The sequence below is a fragment of the Terrapene carolina genome, unplaced genomic scaffold, assembly GCF_002925995.2.
Source record: "Terrapene carolina triunguis isolate 2854851 unplaced genomic scaffold, T_m_triunguis-2.0 Scaffold558, whole genome shotgun sequence".
NCBI lineage: Eukaryota > Metazoa > Chordata > Testudines > Emydidae > Terrapene > Terrapene triunguis.
Window position 1 is genome coordinate 4,294,131 of NW_020664909.1, and position 21,130 is coordinate 4,315,260.

Genomic DNA, 21,130 nt, shown 5'->3' on the forward strand with positions numbered 1-21,130 from the left:
TCTTCTTTGGATTTATTGTTTGGGGGGTGAGGCTGTACTCTTCAAGGCTGCCTTTCTGTTGGCTTTCTTTGGAGCTGTCTGGGTCAGAATGGAGACTCTTCAGAGCAGGCTCTTGAATTACAGTACGTGCTCAACAGCTCAAGGCCTACAGATCAAAAACCGTTCAAACTAGGGCGAACAAGGCAGTTGCTCTGCACCACTCTGGTGAGGAGGACCTATGTCATGTATGGTCACTGCAGGCATTTGTAGCTCAATGGCTACCCCAGTGAGGGCCCCCTGTTCCTGCACGGGGGCCTGTTCATTACTAACCAAATTCCAGTTTGTGGGAGTGGTTAGAAAGGGGCTGTCATTCTTGGGCTTGCCACTGGAAGAGTAAGGCTCCCACTCATTCTGTATAGGAGCTGCAACAGCGGCTGCCCTGTTGGCTCTGGGGACATCAGAAGTCCAGGCTATAGGGCATGGGTGATCCAGGGCCTATAAGTCCTATGTGCAGCTGCCTGGCGGGAGGCTGATGCAGGTGATGGGCCGTAAGCACCCGTGTTTTTACCTATGGCTGCTTCCTTCTCTATGTCTATACATAGACTATATCGGAGCACGACTACGGCTGGGGATATGGATTTGCAGGCACAGCATTGTGCACTGATCTCACAGGAGAGCATGTAATTCAGCAAGGGGCTTGCGGCTGGGCCTGGGATTGGATGTAACTTTTGTCTTGGCACAGCAGATGGGGCATGTGCTGGGACAAGTTCATGCCTCTTTGCATGGACTGGTGCCCCTTGAGGACATGCTGTTAGCCACCTAAGGGAGAGCGACCTGGGAACACACTCCAGCTGATTTGGAAGGCTAACAGGGATATTGGAGTGCTGGCAGATATGTTTCCTGGCATAGACATAGTATAATTGGAGTTACTAGCCTTCAAGGTTTGGGAGACTGCAGTCCACCCATGGAAAAGGTGGATAGGGTCTAGAGGAATGGCAACTGGAAAATATTGACATGGCTGGAGTCCCGAGAGGGCTCGGTTATCAGCCCAGAGTGCAGCTGAGCTCTATCGAGAGGAAAGAATGTGTTTCTCTGAAATAGGGGCTGATTTGTTCCTGGATGATCTTGGTATTGGGTTGGCCAAATTTCTAGGTAGCCTGTGCGGGGTGGCGGGGGAATCAGCCAAGCAGATGCTGGCGCCTCCTTGCGGCAGTGCTCAGTGCAGAAACTCACTGATTTAGGCTCCAGATCCAAAAAGGTAACATAGTGGGCATCCTGAGGGCATCTCTTTACAAGATGGGGGCATCTAACCCCCAGTGCAAATGCAAACCAGGGGCAAGGGCACTAACCTGGGGGGACCTCCCTGCCAGCGCAGTTGGCGGCGGTGCTGGTTGGGGGTCAAGGTCCCATCTTGCCTCAACCCCCAAAAGGGGGAGCGATGCTAGTGAGCAATTGGAGGCACCCAAGAGACCCTGCTAGTGTGATGATTGGCTCTCACTGCAATGGGAACCCACAAGAATTGGCAAAGGATCCACGGGGTGTGAGTGACTGTGCTGGGCTGTCCCCTGACAGGAAACTTGGATACAATTTGACTAATTAAGTTGTGGCCTGATTAAACCCATAACGTGTCAGCTTACTGCCTTCTTCCACCCAGTGAGCACACCTAACACTCTTGCTTCAGGGCATATGCCATCCACTAGCAGCAAAATGTCACCGATAGGAATGTTATCTATTGGTTTATTTATGCCGCTTCCTCTGAAGCATCAGATGATGGGCACTTTCAGAGTCAGGATATCATACTAGGGCCACCACTGGTCTGAGCCAATTTGGTAACTCTTATGTCCTATTCACAAGTATTCGCTGAATAGCTTGAACAAGTACATGTTAGTCTGTGGTTACTTGTGAATTAATGGTTTAAACTCTGTGTAAAATCCTGGCCCCACTGAAGTCAGTGGAGGTTTTGCCATTGACTTCAGTGGGACCAGGATTTCACCCATGTCTACAATTAGTTGCTATTCATCTCTTCTGTTGTGTGATTGGTGACCTTGGTCATGATATGATAGCATTTGTTTCCTTTTCGGAAGACTGAAATTTCTTTTTAAAATAAGAAAATAGTGACTGATGAATAGTGAATAACAAATGCATTTCTGGTACAGTTTTACAGGGGAATCATTTGTGCTAAAATGTTGGCAATTTTTAGGATTCACAAACATTATGACAAATAAGCTGGCGCCAATCTGAAACCTCCCTAAAATCAAAGTTTGACCTTCATGAATAACAGCAGAGAGAACTTGGCACCATTTTTGTGTGACTATATTAATGAATGACTTTTTGTACTATTTGCCTTGTTCTAATTTGGAGTTTTCTTTCACCTTTCAAGACAGCAAGTCACTTTCCCTTCTTAAATCTAGCCTTAAGCTCTCCTTTTCTCTTGATTTTTATAATCAGCTCTCAAAAGAATTTTTTTGATACTGAGGCTGGAGTATGATATATTAAAATACACTTTAGAGTGCTGTGTTTTAATATTCATTGTTATAGAAACTTTAGTTTTAAGTGCAGAGCCGCAGACGTTGCTCAAAAAGGTGCCATCCCTAAAAAACAAATGATCTCATTTCACCCACGGAACCAATACAACCCATGCAGTGGCAGTGAAAGCCTCCTCCCCCTGCCCCACCAATATGCCTCAGGTGTGACACGAGGAGCTGCCTCTAGAAATAAAATGCTAATCCACTTTCCACGGAAGTGAACCTGATCTAAAGCCCATTGAAGTCAATTGAAATATGTCCAATGATGCCTTGATCTACCAACTCTGAAAACTGCCAGCAAAAGTGCCAAATAGTTATAGTTCTCATACTCTGTGGTTACATGCGCTAATCCTGTGCAAAATGTATGCGATTCATGGACTTCGACAGCAGCTTTTTTTTTTGTTTTTTATTTTGCTTTTTCATTTCCCCCTCTTCTCCCAAATCCCATTTCCTTCACTGTTTCGGTGAAATGGCTATTTTTCACAATGAAAAATTGCTTAAAGGGAAATTGCAGCATGTTGTTGATGCAAAGTCCATCTTTGCTCAAAAACAAGGTTTACTGCTAGTTGAAAACTTCCCATTGCTGCTAGAAAATAGGCTTTTAGAAAATATGTACATAAAACATTTTCAGGAAAAAATAGGCCCATTTGTAATTTCTAATGAAATGTGGAAAACCTTGAATTTCAGGCTGGCTTTTGTTATGAGTATTTCACACATTTCCATTTGTGTCACCCATCCACTGGGAACTGGACTGAGACAACAAATTCATTTCACATAGGCCAATGGCAAGCCACTAGCCCTTTGGGGTGAAATCCTGGCCAAATTGAAATTTGTGGGATATCACCCTTCATCACTATTACAGCTAGGAAAATACTGATTTTTTTTCTAAATATTCATCATCATCACTCCCATAACCACACTGGTCATTGGGGCACCATCACTGATGCGCAATCAATCAATTGTCTCCACCCATGACGATTGTGTGTCAGTGCTTGAATCTCCGTAAAGTTCATTCTTGTCCACTCTTTTATGTTATCAATCCATGTTGTCTTCTATCTACTTCTTCTTCTCTTCCCCTGTACTGTCCCTTGGAGGATGATCTTGGATAGGCCAGATGATCTTGTTACATGGCCATACCACTTCAGCTTGCTCTTCTTCACAGTCGTCTGGAGGTCTTCATATGACCCAGCGCATTGGGTGATGATGTTGCAGACCTCTTCATTAGTGACGTGGTCCAAGTAGGAGATGCCCAGGATTTTACGGAAGAATCTCATCTCTACTACCTGTATTTTCCATTCAAGTTCTGCCGTAAAGGTCCATGTCTCGCACATATACAGAAAAATGAAGATGACCAATGCATACAGCAGTTTCATTTTGGATTCCAGGGAGATGTTCTTATTCCTCCAAATTGGCTTTAGCTTTGCCACTGCTGCTGTTGTTTGCACAGTTCTTGCCAGAATTTCTGCCTTTGATCCTTCATCAGTAGTGATTGCCCCCAAATACTTGAACTGTTTCACTGTCTCCAGCTCTTGTCCACTGACAGTGATAGGTGAGCTGATCCCGTCACGGTTTGTTTGTCATCAGCTTGGTTTTCTCTGCACTGATTTCCATGCCGTATTTTGCAGAGGTTTCATCCAATCGTTTCACAAGATTGGCAAGTTCATCTTTGCTGCCTGCCAGGCCATCAATGTCATCAGCGAACCGAAGATTTGAGATTGTTTGCCCCCAAATGCTGACTGTGCATATGTGAACTTCTAGGGCCTCAGTCATTATGCGCTCCAAGTAGATGTTGAGCAGTGTGGGTGAAAGAAGGCAGCCTTGCTGGACTCCAACAGTGGTGCGAAACCACTCTCCTATTGTGCCATTGATGAGAACTGCACTGCTGGCCTTGGCATATGGTTGTTTAATGGTAAGAATAAGCTTATGACCAACATTGTACTTCATCATGGTTGCCCAGAGAGCTTTGTGACATACTCTGTCAAATGCCTTCTTGAAGTCAAAAAGAGGTGGTAGATGTCCTGCTGGTGTTGTAAGTACTTCTCACATAGAACATGAAGGTTGAAAATCTGTTCTGTGGTACTTCTTCCAGCACAAAAGCCAGCCTGTTCTTCAGTGATGATATTCTGTGCATGTGGCTTCAATCTGTTCAATATGACTTTCAACATCACTTTGCTGGGATGGCTAATTAAGCTTATGGTCCGGTAATTTTGACACAATTGCAGGTTGCCTTTCTTTGGCAGAGTGACGTTTAGTGACTGAGTCCACGTGGAGGGCCACTCACGGGTCTGCCAGATCTTGTTGCAGATCTTGGTGAGTACATCTATTACTATTTCTCCTCTGAATTTCATCAATTCGGTTGGGATGTTGTCAATTCCTGTAGCCTTTCCATTCTTGAGTCATTTCACCGCTGTCTCTACTTCTTTGCGCAGTATTGGAAAGTCATCCTCCTCTGTTGAATCTGGGCTGTCTAGGACACTAGGATCTCCATTTGTCTGGTGGTTGTATAGATTAGAGCAGTAGTTTGTCCATCTATTGATGATGTCCCTTTCTTCTGTAAGACAGTTCCCTACTATGTCTTGAATTGCGTTAGCTTTGGTCCATATTTCCTTTGTTAGATCTTTTACAACCTGGAAGGCTCATTTGCTATTTTTATTATTGATACACTCTTCAATTTTAGAGCATTGCTTTTCAATCCATATCTTCTTGGCCACCATCATTCCTTTCTTGATCTTTTTGTATTCATCAGCTCCCTCCGTGCTGTTCTTGTCTCTACTGAGTTCTCTTCTAATGTCACACATTTGTAGTATTTCATTTGTGACCCATGGTTTTGTCATCTTATGGTATTTCCCAAGGATGTCCATTGCCGTCTCATTCATTACAGCACTGAAATTGTTGGTCATTGTTTCTACATCTTCCTCTAGAGCAAGCAGCAAGGCAAATTTTCCACTGATCATTGCTTGGAATGACTCTGCAATGTTTCAGTCTCGGAGTCTTTCTAAGTGAAACTTGGTTCTGGTGAACTTTGGCCTGATGATTTTCCTTAGCCGCAGCCAAAAGTTTAGCATCACAAGGTCATGATCACTTTCAATATCCGCACCGGGGAAGCTCCTTGTTTTAGCTCTGTTAATCCCAGAACAAAATTGGGTTTGCACCATGATGTAGTCGATCTGGCTGTGATGCAGACCATCAGGTACGTGCCACATCGATTGTCTGGATGCTTTATGTGCTCTTAATGTGTTTGCAAGAACCAGATTGTTATAGGTGACAAACTCCAAAAGTCTCAATCCTCTCTCATTGGTTACTGCATTACAGAAAGGGCCACAATAATCTCACCAATCTGCCTGTGTGTCAGTACCCGCTTTAGCATTCCCATCTCCCTGTACAATCACAATATCTTTCTTGTGTACATTATTAATAGTGTTTTCGAGCTGATTGTAAAAATCTTCAATTTGCTCATCCTCATAATCTGTTGTGGGGGCGTAGACTTGTAACTCTGTGATATTAAACGGTACTGCCTTTAGGCAGATGGAAATAAGCCTGCTGGATACTGGGTGGCATCCTAATACTGAATTCTTGATATCTTTATGCACAAGAAATCCTATGCTGTTGACATGTTTGTCCTCTCTACTGTAATAGAGTACAAGCCCTTCTTCTGTTAGTGCCTCTCCAAAGTTCTTCCATCTGACCTCAGAGATTCCTAGGAGGTGCCAGGTGTATTGTTCCATTTCGTACATGAGTTCTTTCAACTTCCCTATTTGTCTCAATGTCCTTACATTCCATGTGGCTATGGTGATGTTATCCCTTCCACGGATCCTCTTTGTTGGGATTACACCAGTAGTATACTTGTCGTGTCCGCCCTGGTGGGTGGCGCGGTCCTTATTAACCCGGGCTGTGACCAATCTGGTATGGACATGGTTGACTTGCTCATCATATGGTGTGTCTTGGGCAAATTTCTAACCTGGCGGAACCCATCCCTCTCCAGGCAGCCCCCTTTTATTCACCTTTTATGAAATGCAGGAGGAGCAGGGGAATATTCTTGACAACTTCTTCTTCCAGACATTAGTTTGGCTAAAAACTGTGAATTCTCTTTGAAGCTACCAGTGACCCCTTTGGTTTTCCATTAACATTCCTGCAAATAAGTGAATTATGGTTCATAAGTATGTCCATGGATTGACGGAGTATCACAAATAATTGTGTGAATGTGCTTTTGCACGAGTATTCATATTATGAGTGCTTTCATGGCCATCTTGAAAGCTATTTGTAGATTTGGAAGTCAGTCATTGAGTAGAAATTAAACTGTAGATGGAACTCAGCCCCCATACAGAGATTCAACCCCTTAGTCCTTCAGTATAGGACTTGGATGAGATTCAAGAAGTGCATAGCCCTTACACAGGGATATGTTCACCCCATGTGAGTTAGATGACCAGTCCCTTATGGAAAAGACCAATTCAATGTAATAGGGATAAAACCAGTAGAGTTTAATAGAAATTACTCGTCAAGCCTATAGAATTTAACAGAAGATGATACTGTTGGCCCTGTTGGCCAGAGTGGTTAGCCACTATTCAGGGCCTTACTGGGTTGTTTCTGTTAAGAGGAGAAATTGATGATACAAGTCGGGTATTTCTTTGGTACATTTTACAATGAATGAGCCAAGTCCTGTTCCCTGAACACAGTAGCAACAAACAGCAGCAGGCAGTTTCTCTGCTGAGACATCCCCAAGTCTCTCTCTCCACTGAACTCTATCACCAAGAAACTTTCTGCTTCCTGTGAGGATCAGGTGGACAATTCTTGACAACTTCTTCCCCAGGCTTTCTGCCTCCAACTTCACAGGTTACAAACAAATATCCAAGTCTTCTTTGCACTTGCAACCAGGGAAATACTTCAGTCCACACATCTTAGCTCTGACTTGCCATGCAGCCTAGTCCTTGGTCAGTAGCGTCTATTGTTAATGACATGAAGGGACTTTCCTTGCTCAAAAAATCCCCAGGCTTGCCTCTCCAGTGATATCTGTGCCCAAGAAGCTTTGTCTTTCTGCTTCTGCTCGGAGTCATGGTCACCACGGCATCTCTCACTTTCTGCTGACTTTCTCCTGGATTTTTTGTCTCTAACCCCAGACTGCGAACCTAGACTCCTAGCCCCTTTCCCTGCAATCAGGCAGCCCTTGTTAATCTATCTTGGTTAGTTTTTGCTTAGGCCTTGACATACAGCTCATTGCATTGGCCAGTAGCTTTTTTTGTTTCCAGCTGTCTCACTCTTCGAAGGGATTTGATCGCTCCTAATAATTAGCCTGACAAGAGAGTGGTCAGCAAACCCATAGGCTTTAACCAGGTCTGTGATTATCTTTGGATCAAATTGTTTCTTAAGGGCAGCTTTGAATGACTTCCAGCATAACATATTGTTTTCCTAGGGTGTTTTGATAACCGAGATACACTTTTCTATTTATTTCTAGAGGATGCTCCAGAAAAGTCTATAGAAAATGTATGATTACATTCTGTAATGCTTTTCCATGGGAATTCAAATAGCAAATTATGAACAGCAAATAGTTCAGAAGCATTCCATAGGCTGAAATAATGCATAAATCATTAGTTGCATAATTATGAATAATGATTCATGGGCAATTCACAAACAAGCAAAAGGGGCAACATTTGCTGTATAAATTGTTTCCTGTAGATAGTTCTCCCAATTTTAGTTATTTCTGGCCTGGATAGGCTTTAAATTCGTGACCTAGCAGGGTAGCAGTCTATAATCCATTACAAATCCCCTGAGCCATCCAGTCCTCCTCCTTATAAAGAGTTCTTAGTTTACCATGCATATTTCCTGATTGGTTGTGCTGCTGCAAGGATTTGCTGAAAGTTGATAATGGCATTTAAGTTTATTTTAAATAAATCTACTTCTTCATCCCTTAAAGGCACCAAAGCATTATTTATTTTTATGTAATATAATTTTATGGTGTAGCTTAATCTTTATTAGTGTTTGTAACTTCACTGCAGACAATTCTGAGCACATAATTAGCTTGTGCTGCCTGCCGTTTCTTATTCCAGCTGATGATTAGAAATTGTACCGATTTCAAAAATGTTTCTGCTCAAGTTAAAATTCTCACTCACCAACTAATATGTGGATGGATACCCTTGTCCTAACTTTTTAATGCTTCCAGTAGATGCCTTTGAGCGAACTAAAAGTATTAATAAATAGGATAGATAAAGAAAACAATCAAAGCCCCACTGAGATGGCAACAAAAAAGCAATCAAAACATTTGCCAATGCTCTGAAATATGAGACATGCATTACAAAGTCACAGTACAGTGTAACTGTGAAGCAATCAGAACACTTACATGCACAACTCAATTGCTTCACAAGACTCCTTTTGTAATCTGTGCATTTATATAAAGATCAAATATTCTCCAAAGAGATTAAACTCACCTGGGGCTTGGTCTCTGATGAGACATGAAGTGGAATAGTGAGGCCAGAATGGATGGCCTCTCCTAGTCAGCATGTGAGTGGGACCCGGGATAGAGAGAGGGACTGGGCACTCCTACACCTCAGCTGCTCCACCTGGAGATGGAGAGTAGAAACCCTTGGGGAAAAAAAGGAATGAAGGAGTAAGAGTCTGGCTGGAACACTGGCAGAAATGGTGCAGAAGGATTTACTTTGTATAAGACTTTTTTTTGTTTTTTGGATCCCACAAGAGAAAGCCTTGTGCTTTGACTGGAAGGTTGAAGCAACCTATGAGCTTGTCGAAGACTGTTGTTGGTAGGGAAACTGGAGCATGGACACTTCAGGATGTCAGAGAGTTACGTTCACATGCTCATAGGATGTTTCAGATGGATGGGGCACCACATGTGAAAGATCATTACACAGCAGCATTTGTTCATTGATGTAATATCATGTGACCATATTATGCCTGCCCTGTATTTTTTAAATTCACTGTTTATGAAGTGTCAGATTTACTATAAATTGCTCATGATGGTTTTTAAACCTGTATGGTGTAGGCATTAGCTATATACCAGGCTCCCTCTTTAACCCTCATCGCAGCTGGATATATGTGACTGTATGCCACCTGTCATTTAGCTGTCTTACTATCATACTGAGGGTTGAAAAGTACCCTCATGAACTTGTGCTGGTAGATGTGGAATCTACTCTTGCTGCTGAACTCTCTCAGGTCATCTCGTTTCTGTTTTGAAAAGCATCTGAAAAAATTCTTTTTCCAAATATGTGTTTAGATTAACCTCACATGTATCATCTTTCTCTCTCATTCCTTTTCCCCTTATTTTGTATTGGGCCCTCTTGTTTGCTTTTATTGGTTTGAATTTTAAGTGGACCATTTATAGTAGTTCAACTGTGGTATTTTAAATTGTTTTTGATATTTACAGTACCATGAGAGAAAGAGAGAAGGGCAAGTGTGCCCCCTAACAAATAAAATAGCTGTTGTGGTTTTATTCATTCCTTCATGAGGTCAAAAATGGCTTGTACAAAACTTGGCTGGTTTTATTTCCAGGATTGAACCTCAAAGTGATGTTATTTATTTGCATAATATTAGTGCCTCGGAGCTAACTTTGCCCATTGTTATAGGCACTGTACAAATGCTTGGTCTCTCAAGGTGCTACAATTCTATGATTCTGTGATTAACAATCATATCGACAAGACAGACATGAAGTAGAGAATAGGAATGTAACATACAAACAGTGATGATCTGCAAAGGTCATGTTAGTCCCAACAATTTTGGGGGATGTAGGTTTGATATATTTTGGGGTGGGGTGTTGCTATGAGGAAATTAGCTAGATGGAAAGACAAACGAAGGGAGATTGAACATTAGAGGGATGGTGCAAAGGCGAGAAGGCTGAGGAGAAGAGGAAGGGGCGGGAAGAGAGGAGCCTAGAGGGCAGGTACAGTGAGGCTGAGTTCAAGAGACTGTGAGGGAACAGTGAGAGGGGGTTGGAGCAAACAACCAGTGTAGGGGAGAGGATGTTCAGAGACAAAACGATAGAAGGCAGCCTGATGACATAATTACTATCCCACTGCTCCTGCTGGCTTTTGTCTCTGGCTGCTGGGTTAAGTGATTTGGATGGCATTGCAGCTTAGCTTTAAAGCAACAAAGGTCTTGTGTGGAACTATTTTGTACCTTGTCCTGCCTCCTTTCTTACTCACTCATCCTGTGCTACCTTCACAAGGAGTTATGCCTGTTTCAAAACTTTAGGATCAGGCCCTTTGTGAATCACAGCTACACATGCATCAGTGCTTTTTACCCAGCAATGCTGGGAGTGCTACCTGAGAATAATCATTTTCATTTTCCAGCACCCTGACCCAGTGGAACAACTTCTAACAAAAGTGAATTCGGCAAAGCACCTCAGGGGACTCTGACAGAAACGAAGGCCTGAGAAAATGAAGATGGCTGAGGTGTATTATTGCAGTGCTATTGTTTTCTATGTTCTAGTTCAATTTGTTCTTTTATATGTCCTGTACACTTGTAGATTAGATTTAAATCCACATAAAACAGGCTACATTACACATACAGCTTTACAAAAAGGAGGATAGTGTCCCTTGTTCATTCACTCCCTTGGCTGAGTCTGCCCAAGTGTTTTCATGTCAATCTAAAATACAGGGGCCAACAGAACCTTTTCTATTAATCTGGCAGAGCCTCTTAGCCCAAATGGTGGATTGTTCACTGGAAAGTTCATTGAGTTCATACATTTTTAACTTCATATTAAATTTTTTGGCCAATTCTTTGAAGACTTTCTTTAAACTGGTGTGACAAAATCTGATCATTCCTGTTGCCTAATATATTCTGATATTTTAGAAATGAATGCAAATTATTTTTTTCCAATCCTCCTGCATGCAAAAAGCAATCTTCATATTGCAAAGTGATGCATGATTTTCTTGTTGAATCTGTCTTCTGCAACAGATAGTCTGAACCAGTAGTGTAAAGGAGAGAGTCTCCACAAACTTCTCCAATTCATCCTAAGAGGCTGCTTACTTAAAACACATGACTAAGGCCCTGCTTGAATTGCAGGATGATTGTCAAAAAATTGCAGCTGAGTTGTGGACAAGTCATGGAAAATTGTGGAAAAGTACTAATGGACCCTATTATTTGCAGTAACAAAGTCTATTATTACTTTACCGTGATTTTCCACTGTCAACCACCCAGGGCTGAGAGTGAGGACTCCCGCTGTCAAAATTGCAGTGGAAGCCTAAAATTGCAGAATCCACAATTTTCACAATATCGCAAGTTAAGTAGGGCCTTATGTATGATTATTTAAATGCTTGCATGGTTGACCAATTCACTTCTGATTGTTATGTCAGAAGTAGTAATCTAAGGTAAAATTCTCTTCACTTCACCCACATATGGCCCGAATAAGTGTGAAGTGTCAGGAGATAAATTTCACCCCCAACTCAGGGGAAGGGTATTGGGGTGCTGTGTAGCTTTCTTTGCAGCTGCTACTCTAGTCTATGGGTTGTCATAGCAGATGCAGCCCCAACTTGCTGGGTGTGTGTGGCAGAATTGGAGTCACTTAATATGTAAATGTGGAACCTGACCCAGGACCATTTTTGTGCTGTCCTCATATTGATCTTCTGCTTCCACCCACATATGGAAATCCTTTCCATTGCATGGCGGGAATGCACAGACATCTCTGTGTGGCAGCTCAGCAGGTCACCTATAGGCTTTACACTTACAAGGGGGCCAGTGGTGGTCCTCAGCACCAGTTATGGATTTCACCCCTAGTGATTTTGTCCAATTTTATTAGATATACTTATTGATTCCTAAGAGAGTATTTATTTGGGTGGACGTTCTCTAGCAAAAGAGCCCTATGTTTTGCATGGGCAAATAGTCAAATATCCTATATAATATTCTTTCAGTTTTTCAGATAACTGTCAACATTCTGCCTTCTCCTTAATAAGGGAAGAGTAAGAGTGGTGCTTACAATAGTATTTAGTAATGTTAGATTAGTGCAGTGTGTCTGGTGAGGTTTGGTGGGTTTTCCATACAGGCAAGCAACAAACAGTAGCACATGTAGTTAAGCCAACCTCTTCGCATCTTATATCGATATTGGGTATTTGTGGAAAATTAAGTAGAATGAAGAATGAAAGAAATATGCTCACCACTGCCTCTCCTCCACCACCTGCAGAAATTCTGTATAGTAAGGAGGAATGCCTCAACAGGCTTTGCATAAAGAAAACCCTCTCTGCTTTCTTTCTGTTACCTGGTTTCCACTGTCAGTTTGGTGATTTCCCTTGCCCTAAGACTTTGGCAATTGGCAATGATGTGATTACCCGGATAGCTCTCCCATGGCAACATTAGTACCACTTGCTCCCAGAACAAAAACCAAATGTCTTTGAGGTTTAAAGAGCTTTTATATTTGCACTATTTTTCATTAGCGTCTGCCTTTTTCACGGTGCCAATATATTCCAAGAAAGCTTCTTTCTCATGTTATTTCCAGCTTCTCCTGGAGGTACTAAAAATCTCACAAGTCAGCCAGTTTCTGTATGAGATTCAGAACAGTTTTGCAAACCCCACTGGTTCAGATATTTGCACAGCATCTGATAAGCACATGTGCTGATCCTGAACTCTAACACTTTTGAAAGAACTCTTGTCACCACATTTGATAGCACCTGTCTGTATGTCTTTATTGTATTTTAGGCCCTAATCACTAGAATATCTATGTATCAATGTTGACCAATGGAATTAAGTTAGAAAAGTTAAGGGAAAGAAAGACACAGAATGCAAAGCATTTCTTGGTGCCAACATGATCATTTTTTATTCTGTTTGGAGTCTTGGAAGCTTTGGAGGTATGACAGGAATGCACTGCTCATAGACACTCAGTACAAAGACAAAGCCATGTTAGAAAAAAGGAAAATGGGACAAATTTAGCCACAAAGGAATGAGTCTAAGATATAAACAGGGAATTTTCCATTTGAGTGAGTGACTAGTCAAAAGGGCATCACCCCAGCCTAGCCACAACGGCATATCTCCTCAAATGTTGCAAAAGAAGAAAAATATTTAATGCTTATTTCTGCTGTCAGAGAAACATCTCTGATTACTTAGGGTAAGGTCAAAGATAAGAGAATGCAAGACAGATATTCTCTCTCTTAGGGAGAGTCAAGTTGAGTGAAGGGAGAAAATCAACCCAGATGGCTGCAGCAGTCATGGGTAAGAGTTGTAATCACTTTATCAAAGCTTAGGCAAATCACAGTTATAAACAAATATACCTTTAAATTTCATCTATGGCTATAATGTCTCCAGAAGCCCTGGCTGGAAAGATGGTTGTCTTGATGCATGGCCAGTTGAATAAGACTTTAGGTTACTCATGTGGTTCTTGGCAATGTGATGCAATTACTCTTTCTCACAGGTATGATCATAGTGAATGGAAATTCGCTAAGGGGCCTCCAAAGCTAAACTTGTTGGGGGAGGAAGGGTTACTTGCAAAATACAAGAACCAGCCCTGTAGATTAGTGGGCAGGGGGGAACCACACAAACAAGAGAATGATGGCAATTTGTATGACACTTTCATAAGAAAACCTGACTCTGAACCAAATTTGAGTTTGATTTCAACCCCAGAATTCCTGCAGATTTAGCAAGGTTCACAAATCTTTCAGAAAACATGGGTTGTGTGTTGAAATTCTAGCCTACAGGGACCAAATTTCAAGCAAACCTGAGTTGTTTGAAATAGAGTTTATGCAAGACTCAACGGGTAGGTCTACACTGTTTTTAAACACTCAAGTCTGACCCATGGCAGCTGACTCAGGCTCGCGGGGCTCGGGCTACGGGGCTGTAAATTGGGGTGTAGACATTTGGGCTTGGTCTGGCGCCCATGCTCCAACACCCTCCCCCCTCGTGGCATCTCCAGCCCAAGCCTGGGCATCTATACTGCAGTTTTATAGCCCCACAGCCTGAGCCCGTCAGCTGACATGGACCAGTCGTGGGTGGTTAATTGCAGTGTAGACCTACCCAATGATTTCACACGGCTTTGACCATAAATCAGGCTAAACTTGAGTACTAAATTTAAGCAGACTTTCACTTTGATGGGGATGTGAATGCATGTATATTGAAAGCAGGAAAGGATTTTCAAGACACACACCCTCCCTTGCCTTCTCCCAGCTCATGAAAGGGAATTGCTGACTTTGCCACAGTTCGGGTAATGGTAGTCATGGCAATTGGGAATAGTTCATCTCTTAACATCATCCAAAATGGAGCTTTGCATGAAAACCTCTGTTGTAAATAATTTGCTCTATGTTGAAGGAGACACATAGTGTGTACCCACTACACTAATACGTGTAGATACTGTATATACGTATGCATTGTACATATATGTATATTTCTAAGGCCAGCTTTAAGCACAAGAAAGACAAGTGGCTATTTTGGGGGGACCTGCAACCTATAGGTTGATGTTCTCTGGCATCAGGATAGATGGTGTCATAAACAGATAGTTAAGGGTTAATGCCTCTTTTACCTGTAAAGGGTTAAGAAGTTCACCTAGCCTAGCTGACACCTGACCAGAGGAACCAATGGGAGGACAAGATGGTTCAAAGGGAAGGAAGGAAGTTCCCTTTGTCTGTTGAGTTTTCACTTTGGACCAGAGTGGGAAAGCTCCAGAATTCAGCCTCTTATTAAGTAGTGAGTATTAGTGAAGGAAATAAATAGGTTTATGTTTATTTCTTTGTAACCTGTCTTGTGCAATTAGAGGAATAGTCAAATTGGGTATTTGGGTATTTTTTTTGTGTGTAACTAAGGGTTTGCCCAGGGGAGCATCCTCTGTGTTTGGAATCTGTTGTCTGTGAGAGTAGCTGGTATGGAGCTGGAGAGTAGCTAATCTCTCCCAGAGGGTTTTCTTTTACCTTTCTTTTCTTTAATTAAAAGCCTTTTTTTATACCTGATTGATTTTTTCTTGTTTTTAGATCCAAGGGGGTTGGATCTGGATCCACCAGGAGTTGGTTGGAGAAAGGAGGGGGGATGGTTAATTTCTCCTTGTTTTAAGTTCCAAGGGGTTGGATCAGTGTTCACCAGGGAATTGGTGAAGAGTTTCTCAAGGCTACCCAGGGAAGGGAATTAGTGCTTGGGAGTGGTGGCAGCCAGACCAGATCTAAGCTGTTAATTGAGCTTAGAGCTTCTCATGCAGGTCCCCCACATCTGTACCCTAAAGTTCAGAGTGGGGAAGGAACCTTGACAGAAGGGGAAGGCATATCAAGTATGACCAACAAATCCCTTCATTAAGGATACAGGAGAGAATAGCATAAAAGCATAAAAGTGATGGGACAAGAGGAGGAGACCTCACACTTTTTGTGGGCCCTGTGGTATCTTTGACAACATGCAGCTTGATCCCTTTACACGGGTCCCCACAGAGGATACCACAGATGCTGGGTGGTGTTATGACATGAGGCACAAAGACAAAGGCTGAGTAAATATAACCACCCAAGAAGTGCAATAATAATCCCTTATGAATATAGTGAAGTGCCTCAGTGCTGTTATGAAATGGAAATCATAACAATAGAGAGATAGAGGCGGAGCCATGTGGTTACTAGGTGCTGCCACTAAGGACACAAGAGCCAGATAGTGTGCTTCAGTTGCACCTGAGCTTCTACAGCGTATTCACAAGGAGTGTTTATAGAAGTAGTAATTAAAGAAGTGTTAAGCTAAATGATCAAATAAGGAATTATTTGCTTCAGGAGCTTTAATGCCCTGGATGTGACTTCAAAATCCTACCAAAGAAAGAGCCAATCATTTGAGTAAGGAGGCATGTCTTCTGGGCTACTAGCATATTTCAGCCATCTTACCACCAACAGCACAAAACTGAAGCCATCTTGAAGTACACATTTCGCTGGGTGGAAAACTAGAGACAGATTACATCCACACAGTTGAAAAGGCTATACAGCCAATAGAACTTTGTAAATAGTGTTCCTTATGCAATAGGTATTCTTTGGCATATTTTGAATTCTACCCAACATGCTATGCTTATTGCACATATCTATAAATAATAAGTATATAAAAGATGATATGTTCATTGGTTTTTAAACAAAAAAAAATTATGGCTTTTCAATTCTGGCGCTCTTCATATTCTTGTCTGTGAGAAAGAATGTACTTGATAAGGCAACTTTTAGACTGGTTCAACTCTACTTGCTGCTGAGTTTTATGGAATGGTGAGAAATTGAATTGTTTGGAAGATTGTTCTTTACAAATAATAAAATCCTCAACAATTGGACTTTTGATTGCTTGGTCTGCTGAGTTTTGGATTTGTAAAAGAATTTTTTCTGTTGAGAGGATGGAAAGTTCAGATAAATTATTGCTTCAATACAAAAAAGATAGATTTTGATTTTTAAAAGCTCATTCGAAGGCAGCAGTAAGTACTAGTCAGAAAATGATTTTACTGGCTAGCTCAGCAAGCATTCATGAATGATGGTGTTGCTGGTTGGGACTAGTGTAATTTAAGGTTTCAAAATGATTTCCATTCTAAAACCTCAACCTGGCATCAGGATGTGTTAGCACAGACTCCTGCACCTGTGGTTAGTCAGATTGACTTCAACCAGGTCCTAAATAGGTATGTAGGTAAAATACATGCTATCAGTGGGAATCCACGTGGGCACAGGTGTCCATGTTGGTATGGCTACATGCAGGATTGAGGCCTGATTACATTAATATACACTTAACTAAAGCTGGGAAAATTGTGACAAAAATTCTGGAATCTTTCTGTCAAATGCTAAAATGAGTAAGGTTTTGTTTGCATGGCTCCTTAGGGGAAAGATAGCATTTTTGGACGTGTTCTCTTTTGTGCAAGAACAGGCACTCCCACCTGGAGCGCTCCTGTGGCCACGGTAAGGGAGATTTGGAGAGTGATTAGGGTGGTTTCTGCATTGAGGGTGAGAGGAGGTAAAAACATAAAGTGAGAGATGTTCTTTAAAAATAAATTGATAAATTAATCAACACGGTTTGATTGTGAGTGAGGGAGAAGAGGAGGTTAGCATATGTGTTTCAGGGGAAAGAAACTGGAGACCAGTAAATACAATACAGAAATAGGACAGTAATCTTGCAACTTCTGGCCAGACGTTTAAGCAATTGAGCAAAGTAAAAGGAGCCAGATATGTGACTGTGCCCTTTGCAAATAGAACTGTGAATGCACATGTAAACACTATCTCTTTCGGTGAATGTCACAAGCTAAAATGAAACAAAGTCTGCCGTGAACAGCCACTAAGCCTTACTTCCAACAGTTTGCCTTTCTGGTCCCCAGGGCTATCACTTGGGGGATTTGCACAAAGCCCCGTGTAGAGGACAGTGCAAAGCTGCAATGCCCTTGGAGAAACGTGGCTGCTCCATTAGGATGATACAGATTGGGCTCCCTGGTGTACTGACCACACAAAGTACCATGAGGTAGGGGGCCTGGTTCCACCTGTTCTGTGCTTTATTTTGGGCTATTTGCTTGGGGTGAGAAGGAAAAGATGAGCCGTCGTGGCTTGCAGGGATTGCGATAGTGATTGGCACAAGGGGAAAAGACGCTTCAGGCCCCTCCTGTGTGCACTCTCATGCAAGGACGGATCTCCGTCTGGCTTTTAGGAAGGAATACTAAAATCTGGAGGTCCACATGCTCAGCCAGAATATAATGTTCTGTCTTGTGCATAAGAAAAGGGGTTCACATTCCCTAGGTTCACTAATCTCCTACTACCTCTCCTGGCTATGAAGCTTCCAGCATTATGCCAGGTAGAGCAGGCATCTGTCCTTTTCAATCATCTCTGTGCTAATAATTATAGGTTTGGGTTGTCTTGTTTTTCATAAAAATGTCGCTTGAAATGAGGAAATGGTATTATCAATAATTGTAGCTACTCATCCAATTTAACACACACTAATGCAAGAGGTGACTCTATCAGCCTTAGTGTCATCAACAAATTGCAGCAGAGCTCTGCAGGCACATTCCTTACATCGGAAAAGTGCTCAGGCTGGTTTCTAACATTAGTGGCAACAATTGAATAGACTAGGAGGGGATTAACTTGTGCAATATATGACTTGGGAAGTTCAATGTTCAATTTGAATGTTTCTCTTCTTTGTGTAATGCCTTTTATGTGTAAAAGATTGGAAGCTGCTTTTGCTTGTGGAACTATATGCAGTTGTGAAAAAAAATTATAAAAAGGGCTGTGTTCTTTTAACTCAAGGTTTCTAAAAATACTAAAAGTTAAACGATAATGTATTTTGGTAAGGTGGATTACATGGCTATAATGACTGGATTTCTTGGTCATTTGAGTCAATCTTCTGGGATTGTGTCTCCCAAACCTCGTGAGGTGTGCAGTAATATGAACATGGCTTGTATGGCCACGTGTTTCATATATTATATTTTGGGCATGATTTTCAGAGGTGCTGAACAGTCCCAGCTCCACTTGAAATAACTGGGAGCTACAGAGCACCCCAGAAAATAACCATCTTAAAGTTGGATTTTCAACACAGTACTGACCTAATTCTGTTCCCAATGAAGTCAAGGTTAAAACTTCCCCTGACCTAAGCGGAAGTTTAGTTATCCTAACACTGCTGCTTTGGAAAATCTCACTCCCCTTGCTCTGCTGTTTAAATAGTTATGTAGTGTCTTTACAGCAGTTCACTGTTAAAGATCTCCCATGTTCCATCCTAGTTCTGGGTGAAATAATTAGAGAGCACCTAAACTGCCAAATCTGGATCCTGATTTTGGACTCTGCAAAGTTCTGCGGTTTTGGGATCAGACTGTTGGGGGACTGCTGCATTCTGTACATTCAGCTCTGGATCCAGATTCAGATTTACAAACTCCCCCTAACCCTACTCCAAAATTCACATCTGGGAGGATTGGTTTGAATCCATTGCTAGAAATGATCTCTACTCTAGATCTCTTACTTACCCTCACAGGAGGACAGGTAAAGTTTTGAGCTGAAAAGCAATGTATAAGCCCAAAGCATATAGCTATCTACATATTATGCATTGCATATAGCTATTCACCAACATAAATGTGAACTAGGATTTAATGTTGCAAAACTCCATGAAACATTTTACGCTTACCCTTGCCATTTACAGGGCTACCTCTTTAATTGTCCCACAGACCTCCCACTCCTCACAATGTGCCAACAAAATGTCCTTTAGTACAGAAATATTCCGACTCCAAGATGGTGGCTGCTGCTGAAGCCTTAAAATCTTTTATTTATCTACAGAATTCCAACATAATCATAGGCAATGCTCACACTAGTGAAAATTAAAAGGCTAAATAAACTCTCGCATCAGCTTAACTTTAACACAGAGTTGTTGGTTTTTTTACTTCTATCCTTTCAGTGTATTGAACTTAACACAGGAAAATCGTGACACAAAGATTACTTGATGTTCATAGAATTTAGAAAAGGAGAAAGACCTATTAAATCATCCAGACCATTCTCCTCAAGGCCAGTGCAAGATTGTTCCCTACACTACATTTTCTGCTGTTTTGCCCAGTCTAATTTTAAAAATCTCGAGTGCTAGAGCTCCCAACACATCCCTTGGGAGATTATTTCACAAACTAACATGCTTCACTGTGAAGAAAATAACATTACATGGATGTTGTGAGGATAGGTTATATCCTCATTTTAGAGCTGTCGTAGTATTATAATTCCCATTTAATGGATGGGGAAACCGAGGCACAGGTTAAGTGAACTAACCAAATCACCACAAGGCATATCATGGTAACATTAAATGCTGGCAAATAGCAATTGTAAAGATTTTAAATGGCAACCACTGCACTTTATAGTATAGAACTCAATAGATAATAAGATTACTATAATACTATTGACTATTTTAAGATTAGAGTAAGAGTATGGGGGAATATCCTGTTAATGAGGCAACAGGCAAAACTGAAAAAAATGTTGATGATCATTGCCTCATGGTAGGTAAGGATAGTATTACAATAATATTGCTTTAATATATAATAATAATCTAATGCTTTACAGTAGTCTGTCTTACAATGGTACTGCAATAAATGGTGGAAATAAATTATATTTTGTGGTTCTGATTTTTTAAATGTGCTTGTAACTAGGTGTGTCACCCTTAAAATCATTCCCTGATATTGATTATGTTAGTGGGATCCTTCAACTCAAAGGAGTGAATATAGCAAAGAGCAAGAGACTCTATTAGATTAAAAAACTACACCAAGAAAGAGATGCTAAGCAACCCTAATTTGTTTTGGATAGCTGACAATCTGCAGTGTCGTGCAGCACCCGGTACAGAATGACCCTACCTCAACTCTGCAACACCTGGCAGTTAAGCCAATTAAGGATGTTCAGAATAAGGGCTAGTCCACACTAAGCCCCCCAGTTCGAACTAAGATACGCAACTTCGGCTACGTGAATAATGTAGCTGCAGTCGAAGTATCTTAGTTCGAACTTAAAGGTACTTACCGCAGGTCCACACATGGCAGGCAGGCTCCCCCGTCGACTCCGCCTACTCCTCTCATGGAGCAGGATTACCGGTGTTGACGGCGAGCATTTCCGGGATCGATTTATCGCGTCTAAACAAGACGCGATAAATCGATCCCAGAAGATCGATTGCTTGCCGCCGAACCAGCGGGTAAGTATAGACGTACCCTAAGATATAAAATGTACTTCTAATCAGGGCCAGCTCCAGCATTTCTGCCACCCCAAGCAAAAAAAAAAAAAAAAAAAAAAAAA